We start from the raw sequence: 22,467 nt of genomic DNA, 5'->3' as shown, positions 1-22,467 counted from the left end.
AACCTTCTGCTGCGGTGGAGGTTGCTGTGAGCTGAGACTGCGTCACTGCATTCCAGCCTGGGCAACAGAGTGAGACTCAGTCTCAGAAACACAAACCAAAACAAAACAAAACACAGACTGCTGAACCCCATCCTAGAGTTTCAAATCTGGTGGGTCTGGAATGAGGCCTGAGAATGTGCATTTCCAACAAGCTCCCAAGTGATGCTGATGCCACAGGTCCAGGCACCACACTTTAAAGATCACTGTTTATATGTAAGAATAAACTGAGAAAGGTCGACCATGTGACGTACTGCTTTGCTACAGTCCCAGAAGTTAAGCCTCACCCAGCAAAGATATGGGCTAGGGCTTCTTGAGACACAGCCTGGGCAATGGAGTGTGGGGGCTGGTGTCCTGCAGGTGAACCCACTTGTGAACCCAGAAGCCAGACTACAGCCAGGAGTCCATGAGTGTTCAGATCGGCTGATGCTTGGGTGGCGGGAAAACTTTTTGAAATACAAATTTAGGGTTTCCCCCTTTCCCACAATTCCTATTACTCTAGAAGCTGCCCTACCTGTGCTTCTCTCCCCCAACTCTCTCCATTCCAGGCCACAGCTAGAATAGCTCTGTTCTCATTGCATCAGGGAAGGGATGATGTAGTACAAGTGAAAGAAGAAGTCTATTCCCTGGCTTTCGTATATCTAAGTATGCAGGCAAGTTGGCTCATGACTGTATGGACAGGGCACCACACTCAGAAGGGCTCTGAGCCTGGGGTTTAATGCTCCTTGGTGACTGTCTGGATATTTTTAATACTTTAATCTTTGATTTTCTGTCTTGTAAAATCCAATGGGACAATGGCATGTGCTCCAGGGGCTTGGAGCCTTGGCTTTTCTTCAGTCCTGCCTCCCACTTCCTCCAGGAATGGGTTCTCTGCCACTCACTCCCCTGTTTCTGGGTGCCACAGGTCCTACCTCTCCTTGAGTCCTTCCATGCCTGTTAGTGGCCTTTTGGCCCCAGGCTGCTGGTGCCACAGCAATTCGGTAGACAATTCTGCAGAGTCTCTTGCCATTTCCAACCCAGGAGCTAAGCGTGTGCAAGCAGGAAGGTTGCGATCCCTTGGTGTTGCCTGCCTGTCCCGGGTTGGTGCTGTGGGTCCATGGGAAGGGGAGACTGATTTTGTAATCTCCAACCTGAAATTTTCATTGTTCACCAGTTTCAAAAATGGCATAGCTGGCCTGAAACAGCCTCAGGAAACCTCTGCATTTTAGAGTGGCAGTGACGTAACAAAGTGTCAGCAATAGCTCGACTGAGATTTTTCACTCTTCCTAGCATTGCATGGGAACAGAAGACTCATCCTTTTCACCTCAAAGAAGTAAAGAAATGAGCAGAGAGAGAGCTGGAACTAGGGAGCCTGGGGTCAGAGATGACTTAGCCAGACCAAAGGCAAAATAGAAAGAGGGATGCCTCAGGGGATGCCAGCATGGATAGATAGTGACTCAGACTAGGTGAACCCCACAAGTGTGTGCATGGTATAAATTCCATCTTGACAGATTAAGTTCTTGCTATCAGATGAAATGGGGGTTTGAAGTAGAAAATAAGTTGCATTATAGAAAAAGAAAGAATATTAAATTTCTTAGCCAGGCATGGTGGCTCATGCCTGTAAATCCCAGCACTTTGGGAAATTGAGACAGGCAGATTGCTTGAGTCCAGGAGTTTGAGACCAGCCTGGGCAATATGGCGAAACCCCGTCTCTACAAAAAATACAAAAATTAGCTGGGCGTGGTGGTGCCTGCTTGTAGTCCCAGCTACTTGGGAGGCTGAGGTGGGAGGATTGCTTCAGCCCAGGAGGTGGAGGCTGCAGTGAGCTGCAATCACACCACTGCACTCCAGTCTGGGTGACAGAGCGAAACTCTGTCTAAAAAAAATAATAATTTCTTGCTTCCTTTTTCATAGATTAAGGTTTGCAGCTGCCACACTTGCCGCCAAAATGGGAAGAGGAATTTGCATGTGTTAAGAGCATGCAAGAAAAGGAAACCTCTTACAGGCATGAGAGCTGGGAGAGATTGGTCAGACCTGGCAAGAAACCACTTTTCAGGGGACTTAAAAGAGGGCTCTAAAAGTCAGCCACAAAGGCCAAATTACCCTAGGGGTCAAGAAACATAAAGACTGAGGCTGGTCAGAGGAAGCCTACCAAAGAAGCAGTAAGTATGGACGCACAGCTTTCTTATAAGAGAGCTGTTTAAATTGCTCTTTAAAATATTTTGTTCTATTACAGACATATGTTCCTTTTGTACTTTATCTGGGAGAAAACTTTCCTTAAAGCCACGTAGATAAATGGTTGGGAAAAAAAAATGCTGGTTGCTAAGGGCAATGCCAGGACACAGGGGAAAAACATTTGATGAAAATTAACAAGAACTGAGTTTCAGAAAGACTGAAAAGAGCGAAGTGACCAAGAAGCCTGATTTTTATTGGAGAAGATTGATTTTTTCTTTTGATCAATATCTTCTAATTTTTTCTTTTTATTGATATCTTCTAATTTTTCTACAACAAACATGTTTTAGTTGTGCAATTTTTACAAGTAGAGAGACCTCCACAGTGCAGGGGGACTCATAGTGCTTGTGGTAAAGAGGCATTTATGATTCTAATCTCCCCTTCTCTGCATTTGAGAGAAAAGGAGGAAAAAAAGGAGGAAAAAAAAAAGAGAGACAAAAAACCATAGTTTCATTTTCTTCCTCATTAGCTGAATCCAGACATAAATGAAAGAACAAACATTTCCAGTGAGGAACCAGGAAGAAAGCAGAGGCAGGGAGGTCCCAGAGGGGACCAGCTCTTTAGAGGCCCAAAGCCTAATAGGAGTCCTCTCAAGGAGTTACTGCAGACTCAATAACAGCCTACCTGCAGGATGAACCACAGCAGGTTACTGTGCTTTTGGGATTGTACTGGTGGTGACAGGAGGTGCATTTTGTGACCAGACTAATTCCATGCCAATAAAAATTCTCATATAACCAAATATGTTCCAGATTGCAGTAAATAATACAAAGCTCAGATAAAACAGAAACCACTGCATTGAAAGTGCGGGAATGGTTCCCTGGAGCTGCCTGGAACTGGATTTGACTTATGGAAGGTTTTAACTTCTCCATTGGGTGCCAAACCAGCCATAAGAGAGAACTCCTGATATGAATGCAATGCATACCTGTGATAGATCAAAACAGAATAAGCCATTCCAAAAGCCGAAGCACCCAAGGAAAACCAAAAGAGAGAAGAGAAATACAGACTCAGAAGAAAAAAAAAAAAAGGCACTTGATGACTCAGAGTAGATAACTGATTTGTTCTTAGGAATCAGGTAGGGTGAAAAGAGGTTCTTCAGAAGGGGGTCAAATCCTGACTCATTTGAGAGTGTATGCCCTACTTGGCCAGGTGCCCTTCTGTATTGGGGTGGCCTCTATGCAAAAAGAACTGGATTCTGACTCTCAGAAGCTCATGTTTCCTCTCTGTCAGGGATCTTGTTTAGCTCATGATGGAAATTTTGTCCTCATCAGCATCAGTTTTCAAAATTCTACACACTGATACAAAATCAAGAGGGAGGGAAGAATCCCTTTGGGGTGTTTCTTATCATGAATCATCAGTCCCTTCCTAACTTTCCTGGGAATTTCGTCCACATACAGAGGTCCCATTGACTTCTGTGGTTCTTGTCAAAGCCAAATTCAAGAATGGAAAAGATGAGCTGGAGTCGATTTCATGTTTTGGACTCATCAGCTAAGTTCTGTTGCAGTTGGGGGTCAGAGCAGCTTAGCTTTAAGGAGGCAGAAATAGAAGAGCTTGCTATTCAAGTAGCTGGGGGTTTCCAGCCCTCTGATTGTAAATGGATTCGATGATTTATATGCAGACCATTGAGCAGGGGATGAATGAACAGCAGAGCTCTGCGGTGTCCTTTTTAAACATGCAGTTCAGCCTGTTTTGGTGGTAAATGTAAACATGTGCAACTAAAGGAAGTGCTGGTGTCAAAACGCCTTGCCAATTTTATTTTATTTTAATTCTACAACACACAAGGGAGGAACAGAGTTTAAGAAAGTTCACTCAAACCTGTGCAATCCAAATGCTTTCTAGAGACATAAAACATTGGGATTTTGAAAGACTTCTCTGACTTAAAGATTCAATAAGAAAAGTTATAGTTTTTTATTCACTTAGGCTAAAGCCTCTCTGTATAATATTGCTCACTCTTCCAGGAAGAGAATGGAGGAAAATTGACCATAGTATAATTATCAGAAATTCGTTCCTTGGAGGCATGAGTTGTTCCGTGTTATCTGTAAATAAGTCATAAGACTTTGCTTCATTCACTCATTCATTCATGGATTCACTTTGTTCATTCAAAGAACATCTATTAAGTCCCTTCCATGTACCAGGCACTGTGCTGGGCACAGGACATAAAAAATTAAATAAGATGGATTCAGTTTCATGTAAGGTAGAGTAAATAATATCTCTCCCACCAAATGCAGCTATAAAACCTGGATACATTAGGCAGATATTTAAGTACCATGAGAAGTAAATATTAGCAGGTAGATTGAGGAAAAGACCATAATTTGAAGTACCACTAAACTGATGGTGAGCTTATGACTTTTTTTTCTTCTGGTACTCCCTGGCCTAGATTTAAGGCAGCCTAAAACCTAGACGTGAGCATTGCCAAGAACAGAGAGAGAGCTCCAGGAAAACCTTTTAGTCCTGACATGAGGAGTGCAAAAGGAGTCTCCTAAATTTTCCATTTTCTTTTGTCCTTCTTTTTCTTTTTTCTAATCTCTCATGTCACCCAGCCTGTAATGGCCCATAGGCACCTAAAACTCAGGGAGAGGAACTTCCTTTCTGACTGGAAGAACTGTGGTTCCCAAAGGGTGGCGCAAATGCCTGTTGTTTTTTTCTCTATCCTCCCACCACTTGGCGCCTGTATTAAAGAGTCTGATTCTATTTTTGATGTTTGACTGCTGACAGCTTTCAAACCTCACCACTCCCCCTTCCCCTTTGGCCCCACATCTGGGCAGGCTGATGTAAGAGCTCAGATACTCCCTTGGCACTGGATGGAAGTTCAAACCATGTAAGCTCCAGCCCACATGCAGAAACTCTCACCCCAGCCTCGCCCGCTAGCCATCATAAAAACAAGCCAGTACTCTTTGTTGGCTCTCTCAAGCCATTTTCAGATCAACTTGGTGACTCTGCTTTCCCCAGAAAGCTTCATCATGTGAGTGATAAGCCTCTTCTTCCCCTCTTGTTGCATGTGTGGCATCATTGATCTCAATATCCAAACTAAATTTTGTTTTGGGGAGGGGCCCATTTCATTTTGGTTGAGTGACCACAACAACCCCAGACAAGGGCCCAGTTATGGGAAATGCAGAGCAGATTAGGCTCAAAATGGGACTTTTAGGCTTTAGGGAACCAGAATGTACCAGGGAGATCTCAGAGAGGAGACAGCTGGGAAAGTGACCCCATCGAGTTGTTTTAAAAACTTGAGGGTGGGTGCAGTGGCTCACACCTGTAATCTCAGCACTTCAGGAGGCTGAGCAGGGAGGATCCCTTGAGTCTAGGAGCTCGATACGAGCCTAGACAACATAGTGAGACCCTGTGCCTACAAAAATTATTAAAATTAACTGGGCATGGTGGCGTACATCTGTAGTCCCAGCTACTTGAGAGGCTGAGGTGGGAGGACTGCTTGAGTTCAGGAGTTCCCGGTTGCAGTGAGCTATGATCATGACATTGCACTCCAGCCTGGGTGAGACAGCAAGACCCTATCTCAGAAAAAGAAAAGACAAGAAAGAAAGAAAGAAGGAAAAAGAAAGAAAGAAAGACAGAGAGAGAGAGAGAAAGAAAGAAAGAAGAAAGAAAGAAAGAAAGAAAAGAAAGGAAGGAAAGAAAGAAAGGAAAGAAAGAAGAAAGAAAGAAAGAAAGAAAGAAAGAAAGAAAGAAAGAAAGAAAGAAAGAAAGAAAGAAAGAAAGAAAAAGAAAGAAAGAAAGAACAAATGAACGAACGAACTCGGGCTTATTCCCAAATGGTGCATGTGTAGATCTGACCATAAAAAGCGTATCTTTAGACTTTGAGAACTGTACAATGGGAGATACCATTACCCACGTGCCAGACTGGCCACTAGGTGGCATAAACATCAGCTGGATCTGCATTGCACTGCAAAGCCTTTGCAGACAGAACTGACATTGCAGCTGCAACCCACAGAAGGTTGGTCAGAACTTGGAGCTTGAAATCAGCTGGTTTGACTGATGGCTAAAGCAAAAATGTCAACATTCCATCTGATTTAAATAACACCAAGAGTCTCACAAGGTAATATTCAAAATGTCCAGGATGTGATCCAAAGTTATTCAGCATACAAAGAACCAAGAAAATATCAATTTACATGTGTTAAAATTCACAAACTGTACACTAAAAAAGTCAGTTTTACTGTATGTTAATTTAAAAAATGATGCCATTTCCTTGCAGGGAGTACACAATCTAGTTAGGGAGATAGAATCATAAATGAATAACAACATGATGTTTAATACCCTATGATGATTTAAAACAGAAACATGGATAGGATAATAATGCGGGAGCACAGAGGGATACCTAGCCCCGTCTGGGGAGTGGGGATCAGGAGATTGAGATTAGTTTCCAAGAAGAAAAGATGTTTTAGTTGATTCTGAAAGAACAAGTAGAAGAAGTTAGGTAAAGTGGAAGAAGGTATTCACACCTAAATAAGGGGCAGTCTGAGCAAAGATATCAAGAAAAGTAGAGGTGGGAAGTATAAACGGTTCTATTTTATTGGATTATTAGTTGACAGGCAGAGTGGCAGAAAAGATGGTGGATTTCCCAGGACCAGGTCATGGAAGGCTTCAGATACCATCTTATACCCCATTTAACCCTATTAGAAATCCTATTGGGAATAAATGCTTAGTTTTGTCAACATTAACACGATGGTCACAGCAAAATCATGGCACCCCTGTGGGCCTTGATCTCTTGTGGCAGAAACTATTGGTATGTACCAGCGTCTGTTTGGTCTTCCCTGTTTTGCAGCTTCCCTCGCAATGAGGTTGGCTGTGTGATCAATCCTGCCTATGGGTGTGAGGGAAAGTGCTGCATGCCATGCTCTGGGTTTAGATGTTAAGTGTCCAGGGTGCCTTTCCAGAACTCTGTTTCCCTTTCTCATTGACCTTAAAGGCCATGTGTTGAAGAGCCATGAGACAAGATGGAAGGAACCTGGATCACTGAGTCATCACTTGACTGACCAGGAACACCTATGAAGCGGTTTGCACAAGTGTGCAATAAACTATCCTCCTGTTAATCCACTGAGATTTCATACTTTGTTTTTTAATACGTTATAGCCCAGCTTATTTGACTAACAGTTTCTCCATCTCTTTATCAAGAGCATGAATACCCTTCCTCCAAAGTCTTTTCCAGCTCCATAAATCCAACTTATTCTAAGGAAGCCCTCCTCCAGTCAGCTGGCTCCTTCCTGGTGCCTTGCTCAGGCTTCTTGGGATCTGTCCTGCCTATGTTCTTCCTCTCCGGGATAGTTCTGTATCTTACCTTGGAGAAGGATCATGACAGCAGAGGCACTCAGGATTGGAAAGGTTCTCAAAGCTCACCTAGGCTACCTTACTTTCTAGTGCCTGAGTCACCTCTACAACATCCCTGCCAAGTGGTGGTCCAGGGTCTGGTTATTGAAAACCTCCAGTACCTGGAAACTCATTGCTTCGACCACACAAAAGTTCCTTCTTTCTCTATATTCTAAAAAGCACATTGCACTGCCCATAATGACTAACCCCCAATGGACTGTGCCTAAGTTCTCCCTATTTTATTTTTTAAATGAGTAAGTAGGGACTCCATTTAAACGAATGAGTAGTAATTGCACTTAGATATCTGAGCCTTTTTCTGACCTCTTCCCATTATGGTGACATTTTTTTTTTTTTCTTTACACAATGGCTGTTTCTGTGATGAATTTGTGTAGCCTGTATGTGAGTTGAGAAATTATCCTTATGTCCATCATCTCCATGTGCCCACTAGCGGAGAGCTCTTTCTTTGAGAAAATCTTGTCTGTAATGTCAAGGACAAAGTCTGATAATAAGTCATAGCTGTCCTGCAGTTCAAATCTTAGGAATCTTTAAGTCTCTATATGTCCACAGGGAATCTCTAAAACCACAAACGTCTTTAAAAGGTCAATATAATGAAAGAAGAAAACAAAAATGAATATCCTTACCTGGCTGGAAAGTTTTAACATGAAAGCTTTTTGTAGTGAGGGACTTTCTGATATAGAGGCTATTCAGTTCATAACGCTGGATAATCAAACACAAAACTACAAAAGGAAAAATTGACCAATTTGACACATCAAACTTTCAAATTTTACCTTGCAAAAAGACTGCTGAGAGCATGAAAATACAGACTGGAAGAAAACATTTGCAAACCACATATGACAGAGGACTAGTGTTTAGAATATATAAAGAACTCCCAAAACTAAACAGTAAGAGAAAAAAATCCAGTTAGAAAATGAGCAAAAGACATTAATATAGTTTGGATATTTTCTTCCACACATGTTGAAATGTAATTCCCAATGCTGGAAGTGGGGTCTGGTAGGAGGTGTTTGGATCATTGGGGCACATCCCTCATGGCTTGGTGCTGTCTTCATGACAGTAAGTTCCCACAAGATCTGGTCATTTAAAAGGTGTGTGGCACCTCCCCCAGCTTGCTCCTGCTTTTGCCATGTGAAGCGGCTGCTCCTGTTTTGCCTTCCACCATGACTGTAAGCTTCCTGAGGCCTCGCTAGAAGCTGATGCCAGAGCTATGCTTCCTGTACAGCCTGTAGAACCGTGAGCCAATTAAATCTCTTTTCTTCATAAATCACCCAGTCTCAGGCATTTCTTTAAAGCAATGAAAGAACGGCCTAATGCAGACATAAAGAGACATTTCACTGAATAGTGGCAAACAAGCCCATGAAAATCTCATCGTTAGCCATTAGAGAAATGCAAATTAAAACCAGGATGAAGTCTCCTCATAGTGCAGCTGCCATTACCGCTGCCCTCTGCCCTCCGGCCTGTCAGTCTACCTGCAGCATGAGCAGCCTGCACCTCTACAGCACATCGGTCACTGGCTCCCACAAAATCAAGTCCCAGCAGAGTGAGGTGACCTGAATCCTGGATAGGAAGCGCATCCAATACCAGCTAGTGGACATCTCCCAGGACAACGCCCTGAGGGATGAGACGCGAGTCTTTGTGGGCAACCCCCAGGCTGCCCCACCCCAGATTGTCAATGGGGACCACTACTGCGGGGACTTTGAGCTCTTCACGGAGGCTGTGGAACAAAACATGCTGTAGGAGTTCCTGAAACTGGCCTGAGTCAAGCTGGCCCACAGTGCCCCTGCTGGATTCCATCACCACACTCTACTTACAGCTCTCACCTGGCTATGAAGGACCTTGTGACCAACTCCCTGTCATTCCTAACTTGACCTTAGAGTCCCTCTCCACAACACAAACCATTTCTCCTCCCCCTTTCTAAATGTAGTCTCCTCTTCTCTATTCAAAGGCAACATTCCTTACCTACTAGTCTCAGAAGTTGTCTTATGCGACAGCCCCAAATGCTGGCACCTCTGTTGGTTCCATCAGCCAGAGCTTTGCCAAAAGCCCCACAATCCTTCTCCCAGGAGGACCCTAAGGACAATTAAATGTCCTGTTCCATTGGAAAACACACACACACACACACACACACACACACAACAAAAGAGAAAACCATGATGCAATATCACTACACACCTAGCAGAAGGGCTAAAGTATAAAGTAGTGACACCACCAAATGCTGGCAAGAATGTGGAGAAACTGGATCACTCATTCATTGCTAGTAGGGATATAAAATGGTACAGCTTACTCTGGAAAACAGTGTGGCAGGGTCTTAAAAAACTAAGCATGTACTCGTTATATAATTCCACTCAGAGACATTTATCTCAGGGAAATAAAAATGTATCTTCACAGAAGCGATCTGTATACAAATGTTTATAGCAGGTTTATTCTTAATAGCCCAAACCTGGAAACAATTCAGATGGTTAAACAAACTGTGGCATATCCATACCATGGAATACTGCTTAGCAATAAAAAGGAATGAACTATTGATAGGTGCAACGACCTGGATGAGTCTCCAGAAAATTATGCTGAGTGAACAAAGCTAATCCCTAAAGGTTGCTCATGGTATGATTATATTTATATAACATTCTTGAAATGACAAAATTATAGAAATGGAGAACAGATGAGAGCTTACCAGAGGATAAAGAGAACGTTGCAGTGGGTGGGGAAATGGGTGTGGTTATAAAAGACCCACAGGAGGAAAGGATCTTGTGGTGATGAAAATGTTCTGTATCTTGACGGTATCAAAGTCAATGTCCTGTTTGTGAAATTGTATTAGAATTTTGGAAGATATTAACACTGGGGGAAACACCACTGAGGGAAACTCTTTGTGTTATTTCTTACAACTGCATGTAGTTCTGCAACTATCTCAATATACAAAAATTAATTTTAAAAACACTCCCCTGCCGGGCACGGTGGCTCATGCCTGTAATCCCAGCACTTTGGGAGGTGGAGGCGGTGGGGGGGTGATCACCTGACGTCAGCAGTTTGAGACCAGCCTGGCCAACATAGTGAAACCCTGTCTCTACTAAAAATACAAAAATTAGCCGGATGCGTGGCGGGCGCCTGTAATCCCAGCTACTCGGGAGGCTGAGGCAGGAGAACCACTTGCACCCAGGAGAAGGAGGTTGCAGTGAGCCGAGATTACGCCATTGCATTCCAGCCTAGGCAACAAGAGCAAAATTGTCTCAAAACAACAACAAAACACTTTTCATACCTAGGTTGCAGCCCGTAGCAATTAAATTACAATGTCGGGAGAAGGAGCCAGACATCAGTATTTTTAAAAGATGTCCAGGTGATCCAACAGGCAGCAAATTTGGGAACCACTGAATTAGGCATCTCAGAAGCCTCTGAGATGTTTAAGAAGAGAAAGAAACAAAAGTCCTAAAGTTCTCTTTATAGAGATATCTTTGTAAAAAGGAACAACATAGATGCATCTTATTACATTTTGGCCACAGCGTCAGTCAGTATGAGGGAGAGGCCTTGGACATTTCTTATTCATCTGACTTCACTAATGGAAAACTTAAGCCTAAAAGCCAACATTACTAACTACTTTGCTACTGGAATAATTTACCAAAAATGTTTTACTTATTTATTTATTTATTTTTTTTTTGAGATGGAGTCTCACTCTATTGCTCAGGCTGGAGTGCAGTGGTGCAATCTCTGCTCACTGCAACCTCTGCCTCCCAGGTTCAAGCAATTCTCCTGCCTCAGCTTCCCCAGTACCTGGGATTACAGGTGCATGCCACCACACCCAGCTAATTTTTTCTTTTTTAAATTTTTAGTAGAGATGGGGTTTCACTATGTTGACCTCAATGCTGGTCTCAATCTCCTGACCTCAAATGATCCGCCTGCCTTGGCATCCCAAAGTGCTGGGATTACAGGCGTGAGCCACCACGCCTGGCCCCAAAAATGTCTTAAAAAAGCCATTTCATGAATAATGCAATTTCTTCCCCTTCATCTTCATCATAATACGGTAGATTTACAGTTTCACTTTCTGGGGTTTCAGCCAATGGTTGTCCAAAAATATTAAATGGAAAAATTCCAGAAATAATTAATAAGTTTTAAATTGTGCACGATTCTGAGTAGCATGATAAAATCTCACACCATCTGCTCCAGCCCACTTGAGATGAAAATCATCCCTTTGTCCAGCATATCCGTGTTGTATATGCTACCTTTTGTTTAGTCACTTAGTAGCCCTCTTGGTTATCAGATCAATAAAACATACAGTTCAGTACTATTCAGTTTCAGGCATCCACCAGGGGTCCTGGAATGTACTCTCCATAGATAAGAGGGCTACTGTAATCTTTATGAAATGTGGCCTGAGAGGCAAGCTATAAAAATGCTCCTAGGTGTTCCACAGCCTGCGTAAGGTGTTACAGGTGTGTTGTTCTGTTTTAAAAGTAACACTTCATCTACACCTGGCTGGCATTTCAGATCCCTTTAATATTCACTCCCTTATTTCCAAGAATTTTTTTTTCTTTTTTTTTTTTAACACAGGGTCTCTCACTCTGTCACCCAGGCTGGAGTGCAATGGCACAATCCTGGCTCACTGCAGCCTCATCCTCCAGGGCTCAGGTGATCCTCCCACCTCAGCCTCCTAAGTACCTGGGACTACAGGCGCATGCCACCACACCCAGCAAGTTTTTGGTATTTTTTTGTAGAGACAGGGTTTCACCGTGCTGCCCAGGCTAGTCTCAAACTCCTGGGCTCAAGCCATATGCCCTTTGGGGGCTCAGCCTCCCAAAACTCTGGGATTACAGGCGTGAACCATTGCGCCCAGCCCTTTCTAAGAAATTTCTTAGAGATCCTGCTTAAACTTGTTATAACGAGCAGCCCTCTTAGAACAAACTATAAAAAGAAAGGAGAGAGAGAGGGACTGAATCGTTTCTCTCATTAAACTTGTACCCAATTTGACCTTAACAGTGAGCGTGTCCCATTGCATTGTTGAGAAGATTTCAGAAGGTTCCTGAGTTGCATATTTTCAAGTATGATCATGCTCTATTTTTCAGTGTAAGCCTTCTCTTGGGATTTTTTCTTTTAAATTAAAAACATTGTTTAAAATGTGTTATCAGAGTAACATTAATGTAATGAGAAGAGGCAACCTTATCAGATAAGATAATCTGTTTTTCCTGAAGGATGCCATTATCATTGCATTAGGTTGTTTGCTCACAGAGACCTGTAGACACATAGATTAACCCTCACATCGTCTTCTTTCTCACCAAGCCAATTTTCTGTTTCATTTTCACCCTCCAAGAATCACAAGTACAGTAGCAGCTCCATGGGGACAAACAGAATAGGAAAGATTGAGTTATCTTTAATATTTGTTTTTGTTTTTTATTTCCAAGAAAATCTCTTTTAGAAAAGATGAAGTTGTCTTGTCCATATATGCCAGTGAATGCATGTAAATCCATTTACCATAGAGAAGAACACAATTCTTTTACTGTTAAAGCCAAATAGAAGAGTCAGTAGTCATGTCATCCAAGACAGAGGCTCTTCTGGCCTTCAATGTACAGAGACATGTAGCATTAAATTCAGTTAAGGGCAACCAATGAAAAACAAGCTACACGCAAAGATTACCTCTCACCCCATCATGCAAAGTTTCCATTCAGCAACATCTGGAGACTGCACAGCCCATTTGATTTAAATAGAAGACTCAGAGGCAGAAACCATATTCAGCCCAGATTCTTGGTGAACATAGCTTGTTGCTGAACCAATTCACTCTGCTTCTAATTCACAAATCTTCAGCCCTAAGTAGCCTCATTTGGTCCTTATGAGGCACAGAGCCCTTTCCCCACCTACGGCCTTTGCTCGGTCCATTCTTGCTGCCCGCATTGTGGCTCCCCTGGCTCTTGGCCTGCTGGCTCCCTCTCAGACTTCAGGTTTCAATTAAAATAACAGGCCTTCCCACTCCCCTTACTTCAGAGTTAGTCTCTGACTTGGCACTCTGTTGATTTCTGAGTCCTATTCCAGGGCTTGACATCTCATAGTTACTTGTTGAATTAATAAATGTTAACTCCAAAAACTAATAATAAATGCTTTCTCCCGTTAAAAAAGTAGATATTACACCATTTTTTAACAGAACAGTAGTGACAAATAACAATTGATCATCTTAGCTGGGTGTGGCAAGTATCAGCCACTTGGGAGGCTAAGGTGAGAGAATCACTTGAGCCCAGGAATTTGAGGCCACAGTGAGTTATAATCTTGCCACTGCATTCCAGCCTGGGCAACAGAGCGAGACCCTGTCTCTTAAAAAAAAAAAACAAAAAGAGTATATTTTAGTTAAACATACATATGCCTGTGATCATCAAATATCAAGACTGTAATGATTAGCTCAAGCCGTTGAGAAACAGAAGCTGCCTCCTAATGGTGACATGCAGGATGCTCAGGCAGAATTTTAAATGGGTGCCACATTGAATACCTGACCACTCTATTTCACAACGGTTCCTCCTCTGGATGCTTATATGCATTTATTATCTATTCCATTCACCCATCCAATAAGCACTACTACTGCTTTAAGACTCTTATGAACCTCCTCCACTAAAGTTTAAGCTTCTGGAGCCCAGGGACAACTCTTTTTAATAATAATGTCAAATACTATTGAGTATCTCCTACGTGCCAGTCATAATGTTATGTGTTTTCCTGTATTAATAATGTATGTGATGGAGCTTTGACTTAAACCCGGACAGAATGACAGCAGAGCCCGCAAACCTACACTTTTCTTAAACCTGGATCTGGGCTGGGCATGGTGGCTCACGCCTATAATCCCAGCTCTTTGGGAGGCCGAGGTGGGCAGATCACTTGAGGTCAGGAGTTTGAGACCAGCCTGGTGAAACCCCATCTCTACTAAAAATACAAAAATCAGCCGGGCATAGTGGCGAGTGCCTGTAATCCCAGCTACTCGCGAGGCCGAGGCATGAGAATCGCTTGAACCTGGGAGACGGAGGTTGCAGTGAGCTGAGATCGCACCACTGCACTTCAACCTGGGTGACTGAGACTCCGTTCTCAAAACAAAAACAAAAAACAAACAAACAAACAAAAAGCCTGGATCTGACACTTCTTAGCTGTTTGCATGACCTTTGGTGAGTTGCCTCAGTTTCCTCCTCTGTAAGGTAGGGAGGATAGAGTATCTAACTCAAAGATTGTTGTGAAGATTAAGAGAGTTGATACTTGTAAAATGCTTAGAATAGTTCCTGGCACACAATAGGTACTCATTAAATGTTTGTTGTTTGTTGTTGTTGTTGTTATTGTAACCATTATTGCTTATAGGAAAGTCCCTTGTCTGGGAAACCCTCAGTCCTGGTTTTAGCATGGAAAGTCCCATGGCCTTGATAAAAGTTCAAAACGGGTCCATATGGCAGGCGGAGGACAGAGAGTCAGCCTGGTGCTCTGGTGGTCACTCTCTACTGTCCTGCATCTTTTTCAGAGCTCACCTCTGAAAAACTGCCCCTTAACGCTTTGTAATTGCCACCCTCTCAGTATTTCAGGACACTGTACTACTTAGCCAACAGGGTGTACAGAAATCATATACCTTTTTCACACATTCTTCTATGTACTAAGCTTGTCCAACCCGCCTTATTCTGTTGTTGTTGTTGTTGTTCTGTTTTGTTTTGTTTTGTTTTGTTTTAGGCTTTTAGCAGCCTGAAGCCGTGGTTTTTAGTTTCTGTCTCTAATGAAGCTGAAAAGAGGGTTGAGGAAGGGGTTTTACTGGCCCAGCCAGAAACAGAAACTAAGAATCTGTGACTGTATTCAGTCTCTTTAACATCCCTGATTGTAGACCATCACTCTATTTTCCCCACTTCCTGTTAACTTTTATAACTATCTCTGAACTTTAAGACAACACTATTTTGTGTTTGCAAATAACTTGCTAAAACGTCTTTCCTAGCCGAATGAAACCCTAGCATCTAGTGCCCCCTGCTGCCCTTTCATAGGAAAGGCAAGAAGGATGAAAGTTTGATTCATTGACAGTAAAATTTCTACTTGTCGAGATTTCAATAGGAATCAGTATAAATATCATAAATTATATTCACGTTTCATCTTTTCTTTGAACCTACTCCTTGACTTAGTTTTTTGTCTTGCCTTTGCGAACATTCATTTTTGCTTAATTATATTTTTCTCATTTATATTTGCTTTCCTTGAATTTCCTTTTGGTTGTTGTGCTTTTGCGATTTGAACTTGTTTTGTCTTGGCTCTTTCTCACTTTGGCCATGCCTTGACACGGACGCGCGGGAGCGAGAGGCTGCGGGCTCGGCGGGCGGAGGGCGCATGCGAGCCTCTTGGCCCTGGGCCTGCCCCTGCAGTCCTCCCGCGGGATCTCTTGGACCCTCTGGAGGGTCCTGGCTCTGAGACATTGCTAGAGGACAAATCCGCAGGGATTTAGAGCGCAGCCAATGGGACAGCGGTGCATGGCTGAGTGTCAGGCAAAATTAGCCAATAAGCATGTAGTTTGGGCAAGGTGGGTCCGTCCCCTAACTCGGACCTTATAAAGTGTGCCCGCTGTTCCCACAGAGCCGGGCTGGCCCAGGCGGAGGCGGTTGCACCCATGCTGGGTGTGTTAGAAGCAGGTTAGAGGAAGAAGGTCTTGGGGACGACGGGCGCCACCGAGAACGCATACGAGGCCGCCCCCGATGGCGGGTCGCCAGGGGGGACCAGAACGGCGCCGAGGCCGACCAGAAGAACGGCGGCAAGAACGAGGGGGACGCGGGGCAGGTGCTGTGGAGTTGGCTGGACCTGTGGGATCCACGTCTGCGCCGTCCAGGAGCCGCCCAGGGGAGAGAGCGGAGACTCGGGAGGGGGATGTGCGTTCCGACCCGGGCAAGGCTTCCCATCCCTCCCTTCCTCTTCTCTCCTTCCCTCCACCTGGGCTCGGAGTCAGGATCTGACCGCGGGCTCTGCCCAGGAAGACCGAGTTCCTTGATAGTGACAGCTGGGCGCCGGGGAAGACAGGGATAGAAGCCCTTTGATAAGAGAGTTTTTAGACTAACTTCCAGCTGTGACGAGTGCATGGGGCCTGCGCCCTGAGTGGTTGCCTTTCCTTTTCCTCTCCCAGCCTGGGGGTTTGTGGTGATGTTAAGTTCTGGTAGGACCAAGGTGGATCTCAGTAAGGAGGTAGAGTAGATTTGTGAACAGCTGTCGGAGGTAGAATCTTTGCAGACCCAGAGTGGGTGGGTGTAGACACTTTGCCATGGGTGGTGGCTTTATTTGTAATCCTCCCAGTGAAAGCTTTGGGAAATCCAGCCCTCCCAAACTCTTGGCTTTCTTGTAAGACTTTCTAAGCGCATGGCTTCGTCGTAAGACTTCTCGTGGCCATGTGTCTCACCCTACCGTTCGTCTCACCAATGAACCAGAGCTGGGATACCAGCAAAAAGGACCCCAAAGACTATTTTACCGCAATTGAAGAGGTCGTGGACCATCCCCCCAAAATGAATCCCAAAACTGGAAGACCAAGAGGGTTGACGTTTGTTATCTTGAAAGATGCAGCCCGTGTAGAGAAGGTACGCTGTATATTCCATCAAAGGTCTGTGTGTGCGGGATTGCATTTCTAAGAGAAGGCATTCCTGGATCATGATCATTTTGTCTGAGCTGCATGTGGCCAAGTGCACTGGGGGAAGCAGAGTTTAGGAACTTGTTCCTGTACGGATTAAGTGGAAAGTGAAAAGTATTAAATATATGGGCTGGAGTGGTCCGGGAAGAGGAGAGTGGACATTTAGTACCTGTTTGGGCCCCTGCACTAAATGCTTCACATATGAGGATTAGAAAAACCCCCAAAGATGCCTGAGATAGGCATTTCAGTGCCATTTTACAGAAGGAAAAACTAAGATGCAGAGAGGATTAAGCAACTAGAAGAGACCACATAGTGAGTAAAGCGTCGGACAGCAAGGATTCCAACCCCAGTAGCCCAGCTTTATGTCTGGAGGAAGCAAGTCTTAGACTGGGACTGTCAGGCCAGGAAGAAAACTCAGAGCATGGACAAAAGGCTTGGAGCGAGTGAGGACCGATTTATATGTGTTGAGGTAAACCAAGTGGATTTCTGTTTTGGAGAAAATTGGGAAGTCAGGCTTAGGTAGAGGGTGGTGTGTTCGGAGGGGGTAAAATATTTTGTGCACCTGTATTTTGTGTATTCCACCTGTGGTAGAATCTTGTGGCTCAGAAAGAAAGAACCTGCCTCGGGTAATGCTACTAAGATGCCAAAGAGAATTAGAACCAGAGTCTACTTAACCCCCTTCTCAGAAGAAATTGTCCAGGTTTTAGCACTGAAAGTCTTACATCTTGGGAAACTGCACCGTCCCAGTTTTAATGCTAAAAGTCCCTCATCCTGGGAAATCCTTTAACTGTGGTTTTAGCACTGACAGTCCTGCTTCCTAGGAAACTGCTTACTTCTGGTTTTAGCCCTGAAAGTCCCCAAACCCCTTAGTCCTTGGCAAATCTGGATGATTGATCCACTTACCCTTCTGTTGGAACGGATCCTAGAGCAGAAGGAGCACAGGCTGGGTGGCCATAGCATGGACCCCCAAAAAGCCACTGTCATGAAGAAATATCCTGTGAAGAAAATCTTTGCAGGGCACCTGAACTCCCAAAGCCACTGAGGAGAAGGTAAGGGAGTACTTTGGTGAGTTTGGGGAGGTGAGTTTCTCCCCAGGATATGGTTTATGCTCCCCACCAGCCACCAGTGGATGCTTTTTTCTTTCTTCCTTGGCTGGTGGAGTTGCCGGTGGAGCTGCTGTCACCTCCTTTCTTGCCTTTGGAGGGCCGCCTTTTCTGAGTTCCCTGTAGGGCCTGAGCCAGGGGAAGGCATTGGCCCTGAGCTTTGCCTGTGTTTCCAGATGGAGGCCATTGAACTTTCAGTGGATCCAAAGTCTAATAAAAGACAATGTCTTGTTTTCATCACCCCCCAAAGAAGAGGAACCTGTGAGAAATATTCTGGAGAAATGTAACACCATCAGTGGAAGCAAGGTGAGGAGTCTCTTCCTCCATGTGCCTCCCTTCCTACTTCTGGAGAGGTAGCCCTTTGGTTAATGGCAACCCCATAGGGTAACCAACAATCCCATTTTAGCATTGAGAGCGTTGTGTCCTGGGAGACCCTTCCCTGGAATGTAAATAATCCTGGTTTTAGCAACAAGTGTGGAAGGTTGGAGGAAACGCACAAAACCCGTTAGTTTTGGAGGGTCTTAAAGCAACATTGTCTTTAGTATCAAATGGATGTGGCACAGATTATTCATCATCTTTAGTTGTTGTCACGTATTTGACCATCGATATTGGCAACCATAATTTGTAGTTCAGAATGGTCATCCATCCATCGTTGCATCATTCAAAGTGATGTGGCTTAAATGGATATAATGAATATTAACAGTTCATCTTCGACTTTGCCTGTGGATTAATTGGTGTGCTTTGTAACAAGATAGTGCTAGTTTAATTTTTTAACATTGTGAATATTGTGACCATGTTTTCTAAGAGGTCAGATAATGAGAATGCTGTAATACTAATGCAACCATAACCCCATCACTGAAGAAGAAGGCTAAACAACTATGTAATTTTAATGATGGATGGAAGGACACATACTACTGAACTAGGCAGGTAAATAGCCAAAACAGAGCATACTACATAATATACAGAAAAAAATTTGAGATTGGACATGGTGGAGAAGGGGATGTGCAAGCACATATGGAGGGCAAATCTCACAAGTAAGATGGGACAGGTGAATGCTTCTAAACCAATCAAAAATACTTTTGTTTCCCCAAAAGACACCAATGTTCAGTCAAAAACAGCAGCTGCTGAATTAGCATGGGCATACCAGGCAAACAAGCATGCATTGTCATAGCATTCCCTTGATTGCTCTATGAAACTGAGTAAAGTTTCATTTCCTGATTCAAGAATTGCAGCTAAAATATCCTCTGGACAAATAAGAAGGGAAATTTTTTGATAACAGATGTGTTGGCCCCTTACAGTATAAAGCCGATTTCTGTCATATCTCACCAACAATCCTGGTTTCTATAGTACATCAGTTTTAAGTAATATGCCAAATCATGGCAGCAAAAATATGTTCCCTCTAGCTGTTAGGTACTTTGACTTGAAAACAGGAGTTTCAAATCATCTTCTTCATTTCTGTGAGGATTTTAATGAAACTGCTGAAATCATAAAATATTGTTGATATTTTGTCTAAATACAAACTAGACTTAGCTCATCTATCTGCGTATTCGTCAGACAGTACAGATGTAAAATTTTGGCAAATTCTATTCAGTCTACAAACTTCTTACCAAAGAAAATGAAAAGGTCTTATCCATTCAATGCCTTGTACATCTTATATACAACACTGCTAAAAAGGGATGTGAGTTGCTTAAATGTGACATGAGACTTTCATAATGAAAGCTTTTGGTTACTTTTCAATTTCCTCAAAAAGTGCAAAAGCACTTAAGGAGATTTTTGACTTCACAGAAATGGAAGGTAACCTCCTTAGACGTGTACCTGCAAGATGGCTGTCATTGCAGCGAGCCATAGAAAACACGCTAAAATGTTGGCCTGCCATAAGATCATATTTTCAAAGGACAAGAATAATGTCCTTTGACATTGTTTGAGATCTGAAAGGAGAAAAAAATCAAGAATCTGAAGTGGGCCTTAAAAAAATCAGTAAGTCCCTTGTGACTTTGATTTTTATGAATCTGTCTCTCAAAAGCCAGGGTGCCCCCAGAAGAACTGAGACGAACAGAGTTTCTGAACATTTGAAAATTAGGAGCAGGCTCAGGATCCACAGGGTGTAACCATCCCGTGAGGCCCTGCTTGAGCAGCCAGCCAGTCAGTGAGGCTCTTCACCTTGCTTCCGTTTCTCTGATTCCACCTATGTACAACTTATGAAAACTTGCATTACTATAGGCTGGGAGTTCTTAAATTGGAATATGTGAATCTAAAGGGGCCAGAGGATAGAAATCAGGAAATCTGAAAACTTCGATGGAAAAAAGAAGTTTTTATTTATTTCCATCAGGAAAATAGGCAACAAACCACAGCAGTATTAGTACCTGTGTCTCTGTCATAACCAGGAATCACAGATATCCATGTTACAGATATCTTAAAATATTTATGTACAGCACCACTCTGAAATTATGGTAATAATTAGATCCACCCCCCTAGGTCTTGTAATCTTTATATGTTAATAAAGAAGCACATCTATTATGTGACAGATTTAAATGTTTAAGAATTTGATTTCAATAAAATTGCATTTCAATAAAATTGGCTTCCTTTGCAATCCTGTGTATTTTATTTGGTGCATTTCTCCAGACTGCCAAAGGGGTTGGTGACACATTGAAAGTTAAGAGTCTCTGCTGTGGATCATACATAGAAAGCTTTACAAAATGGTTGAGGGGAATAGGCTTTCCTGCATCCTTACCTTGGGCTGCAGCCTTTCCATTAGCTGGAGAAGGCAGCAGCCAGTGCCTATGAGTTGAGAGGGCAGTGGTCCCTTTGCCTAAGAACCATGCTGTTCCCACATATTCAAGGGTATGGAATTCCCATAATATTCAAAGAGTTTTTCTTTAGTTTTAGGTGATACGCCTTGAGTAGGAATATCATGAGGCTGTTTCCAGCTTCGAGTATGTTAGTAACAGGGTGTAAGGGATCTCAGAGCATCTAGTCTTGGCCATATCTTAAATCCAGGCACTGAGGTCCAGAGGGGAGTTATTTACCCAGGTCCCATCAGATGAAGATACTGAAGTATTCCAAGAGGATTTTAGTTTTATTGCAAATAGGATAAGTGTTCTGAGAGTGTGAGGAGAGAGGGGAGGAGGCTAGGGTAAGGATGGGCATAGAAGGGGATGGAAAGGAGTGCTGAGAGAACTCAGAACCAAATTTCAGGCTATCACTTTCTCCATGCCACATTCCAATGCCTTGCCATCAACTCTTCTGTGAATCTTCAGGAATTGTATTAATTCCCCAGGACCAACAGACTTTCATAAGTTAGATGTAGTTATATTACTTCCCTGAAGCACTTTTATGCACAAAGAATAGATGTAGCAAACAAACTTCACAAGATTTAATTTTTGAGGTTCCTTTTTTATTCTGAGGAATTCCGCTGTAATTCTCAGTGGCACAGAACCTCTAGAGCTACTTCACAATGACAGCCTTCTTCAAATCTCCGAAGGGCTGTTACATAAGGAAGAGGGTTGGAGTTCTGTATACAGTCAAGAAGGCAGAAGAATGAGATGATAAGTTGCTACAGGGAGGCATAATTTAAAGTCAATTTAAACTGTAATCCCAGCACTTTGGGAGGCAGAGGCAGGAGGACTGCTTTGAGCTCAGGAGTTCGAGACCATCCTGGGCAACATAGTGAAACCCCGTCTCTACAAAAAAAAATTAAGAATTAGTCGGGTGAGGTGGCACACACCTGTAATCCCAGCTACTTGGGAGGTTGAGGCTGGAGAATCGCTTGAACCTAGGAGGCAGGAGGCAGAGGTTGCAGCGAGCCGGGATGGTGCCACTGCACTCCAGCCTGGGCGACCGACTGAGATCCTGTATTTAAAAAAAAAAAAAGGTCAATTTAAGTTTCGTTCCTGGGATTGAGCGGATTGCCTTGGATTAGGCAAGGTTTTAAGTGCTTTCCAACTCTGGAATTCTGTACCTTTCCCAGTAGATATCTAAGCCCAGCAAATCCTGGGCCTGAAGTTTAAAACGAGGATCCTGATCTCCCAACCACATCTGGATGATCCCATAGGGTCATGAAGGGTGCTTGGGCTTGGACACCAGGCAGACTTGGATTTTGACCTGGGACAACTAAGCCACTTGACCTCACTGAACCTTAGCTCCCTCCACTGACAGTGGGGACAATCTGCTGGAGGGTGTGTAGAAGACCTCGGGTTGCCTTTTAGA

General features: G+C 43.4%; 1 pseudogene; it reads left to right on the top strand.

Moving 5' to 3' along the window:
- The first annotated feature begins 9,054 nt into the window (after nt 1–9,054).
- Nucleotides 9,055–9,336, top strand: LOC100585651 (annotated as a pseudogene).
- Nucleotides 9,337–22,467: the final 13,131 nt, after the last annotated feature.

The sequence above is a fragment of the Nomascus leucogenys genome, chromosome 22a (assembly GCF_006542625.1).
Source record: "Nomascus leucogenys isolate Asia chromosome 22a, Asia_NLE_v1, whole genome shotgun sequence".
Classification (NCBI taxonomy): Eukaryota; Metazoa; Chordata; class Mammalia; order Primates; family Hylobatidae; genus Nomascus; species Nomascus leucogenys.
This window is presented reverse-complemented; position numbering and strand designations above follow the sequence as displayed.